The 3,429-nt window shown below is 53.0% G+C and overlaps 1 protein-coding gene across 1 annotated transcript in view; it reads left to right on the top strand.

Moving 5' to 3' along the window:
- The window catches only part of SLC25A19 (solute carrier family 25 member 19), a 14,881-nt gene that overhangs the window by 910 nt on the left and 10,542 nt on the right, over positions 1-3,429 (top strand). The gene's annotated exons all lie outside the window — the stretch shown is intronic.

The raw sequence follows: 3,429 nt of genomic DNA, 5'->3' as shown, positions 1-3,429 counted from the left end.
CAGTTCTACCCTGGCCACTGTAGAAACAGTCCGTTCGGAACCAGTAGCAAAGTGGCCACCGGCATACTGTCTTTTTAAACAAGTGCCTTCTTGTGTATCTATAGATATATTGTTTTATATTGTTATTTGCAGGAACCCTGGTGGCGTAGCGTAGCATAGCAGTTATGTGTTGGGTCGCTAACTGCAAGGTCAGTAGTTCAAAACCCACCAGCTGCTCCTCTGGAGAAAGATGAGGCTTTTTGACTTCCAAAGAGTTGCAGTCTCAGAAATTCACAGGGGAAGTTCCACCCTGTGCTGTAGGATCTCTAGGAGTTGCCATCCACTCGCTGGCAGTGAGGTGTGGGCTTTGTTTTGTTTGGGAATCCACCCAGTGGATTCCGACCGTGGCATCACGTGTGCCCAGCAGGGCTGCAGTCTGTACGGTGGCCGGGCTATCTCTTCAGGCACCTTTGGATAGGGCCCAATGACCAACCCTTCAGCTTGTGGTCTAAACTTATGTGCTCACGGGTAACATCCTGCATGATGCCCAGCTCTCTGGGCTATCAGGGCAGACATCATGCCCATTTTCTAGCGGAGAATACTGAAGCCAGCTTAAACCTGCTCCAGCCACCCGAGGGAGGCAGTACTTGGACTGAAGCTTCCTAATCCGAGGTCTGAGGTTACAACTGCTGGGCTGGGCTGCCTATTTGTAGGACTGGTTCCTTCCTCCCCCACCCAGTGCATGCCCCCTCCCCACCTCCTGCAGTTATAGGCAGGGTTCTCAGAGAGGAGCCTGATCCACTGTGACTGTCTCCTGAAACAGAGCCACAGCACCTGCTCCTCACTGGGACACCCCTCCCACCTCTGTGACCTCGCAGTCTCTGAGTAACCTTGGGAGAGGCCTGGCCTCACAGTGGCCCTCCCCATCTCTGAAACTGCACCTCCCAGACTCCTGGGAAGGCCCAGCAGGAGCTGTGTCACACAGAAGTGGATAGGAGAAGCCAGGTGGTCCCGTCTGTCTTGAAGGTATGAGAAGAGGGTGCCAAGACAGGGGCGCAAGCTTTCATGCTGTGAGCCTTTCAGGGAAGTGCCCACCTGTTTTAAGGATGGAGGGAATATCACTTCAGTCCCTTAGGAAAGTGTCAGAGGACTTGGGACAGGATTCTAAGCCCAGGAGACCCAGGGTGGGACTTTGGGAGAGGAGGGAGAGCTGCAGTGAAGGGGCTGGGGAGAGATTGTCATTGTGTCGTAGTGACTTCCCCATTACTGAAGGGAATCCAGAACCAGGTGAAAAGAAAAAGAACTAGGTACCCCGAGGTACCGGTTCACTTCATTTTGTATTTAGGTGTGTTTTTTGCTTTTCTCCTAACAAAATCAATGTAGCCGTTTATAAAGGGGTAGGGCGAGATCTCCCCTCCCTTTTCCCTTCCCGACGCCTCCCCCAAAGAGAACCGCAGACCTGATGGCGCCAGGTGTCATTGCAGGCCTCTGTCCATATGTTTATACGGCGTTGTACAGGAGCCCTGGTGGAGGAGAGGGTTACAAGTTAGGCTACGAACCCGAGGTCAGCCGTTAACCACCGGCTACTCCGAGGGAAAGTGACCAGGCTTTCCATTCCCGTAAAGATTGACAGTCTCGGAAACCCACAGGGGCAGTTCTGCTGTGTCTTGCAGGGTCGCTAGGAACGCACTGGTGGCAGGAGCTTGGTGAGTTTTTGGTGCTCTGTTGTGCAGAGTGTATAGAGGGCTTGCTGGTTTCCAAATGGGATAGTGCTGCCCATCCCGCTCCAAACCCTGCTTTTTCATGGTGTCTGTGTGGTTACGCCTTGGGCAGCTAACTCTGAGGACAGCAGTTTGAAACCACCAGCCGCTCCTGGGGAGAAAGATGAAGCTTTCTACATCCCATAAAGAGTCACGGTTTGGAAAAACGCCAAGGGGCAGTTCTACTCTGTCCTCAAAAGCTCACTATGAGTCACAATTGACTGATGGCAGGGAGTTTGATTTTGATTGTGTGTGTGTGTCACCAAGGTAACATAGTGGGGTATGCATTGGGCTGCCAACCCTGAGGGGTCAGCAGCACGAGCCCCCCCAGCCGCTCCTCAGGAGAAAGAGGAGGCTTTCTGCCCCTGTGAAAACTTGGAACCCCAAAGAGGCAGTTCCGTTCTGTTGTCTAGGGCTGCTAGGAGCCAAATGGACTCGACGACAGGTGACCCTTTGATGAGGGAGGTCATAGGGCTTGGACTCATGTGTTGTGATGGCTGGGTAGCATCCAGTGCAGAGCTGTGGCTTCCTGTGGCTAGCCATCAATCTGATGAAGAACAAAGGAGCCCTGGTGGCACCGTAGCTAAAGTGTCAGGCTGCGAACCCAAAGGTCGGTGGTTTGACTCCATCGGCCTCTCTGGTTGTAGAAAGAGCGCAGAATGGCTCACTGCAGAGGCGTGGGGGGCTGTTATTGTTTGATGAGCATTTAGTGTGTGTCCAGTGCTACAAATAATGAAGCTGAATGTAACAACCTGTGCTCTCAAGGCAGGAGCAAGAGAGCCTTCCCAACTTCCGTAGTCACCATTTCAGAAACCCACAGGGACAGTCCTGTAAGGTTGCCAGGCCTGGATGGCAGTGAGTTTGGGTTTCGGTTTTAATGCTCCCGTGCAAAGATGGTGGCGGCATCGTGGGTTGAGTATTGGGCTGCTTACCGCAAAGTCAGCCGTTCAAACCCACCCGGTTCACAGGAGGCTTCCCGCTCCCATGAAGACGTTAGGCCTGGGAAAGCCACAGGAGCAGCGCTTGCCGGTTGTGTAACAGCTGAATGTAACAGCTATGGTTGCTATGGGTCAGAATTACCCACAATGGCAGTGAGGACCCACCCATGCCAAGAAGCCGCAATGGTGTTGTTGGGTGACTGCAAACCCACCTGTCTTCCCATGGGAGAAAGATGAGGCTGGCTGCTCCCCGGGAACCCAATGTAGGCTTCCTATGAGTCAGTATCCACTCGACGGCAGTGTACTTGACTTTTTGGTTTATGCGTCCGGGCTAGCGTTTCCCTCGATCTGTGATTCTCAAACAGGAGCAGTTTTGCCCCCAGGGGACTTTTAGCCCCTTCTGGTAACACTTCTGATTGTGACTTGGGTGAGGCAGGGCGGGGTGATACTGGCATTGAGTGGGAGACACCAGGGAGGCTGCCAAACGCAGTGATGCACAGGACAGCTACACAGCGAGCGACCATTCGGCCCACGGTCAGTCATGGCCCAGAGAAGCCCTGATCTTGGTGACAAGGCTCCAAGGCCTTTTGAAAATAAATATCCATGAAAAAGCCCCCTTGCTCCACACGTGATGTGTGGCTGGTGATAGATTGGCCCAGTGGCTCAAACACAACAGTTGTGAAGCTGATGTAGAACCAGGCAGTGTTCCACTCACCTAGTGTGGTAGTTACATCATCTGTTGTCAATTTGAG

This window comes from Echinops telfairi, unplaced genomic scaffold (genome assembly GCF_000313985.2).
Source record: "Echinops telfairi isolate 266 unplaced genomic scaffold, ASM31398v2 ScPeMD7_7458;HRSCAF=8496, whole genome shotgun sequence".
In the NCBI taxonomy this organism is placed as follows: Eukaryota; Metazoa; Chordata; class Mammalia; order Afrosoricida; family Tenrecidae; genus Echinops; species Echinops telfairi.
Note: the sequence above shows the minus strand (reverse complement) of the source record. Positions and strands in the feature narration are given on the sequence as shown.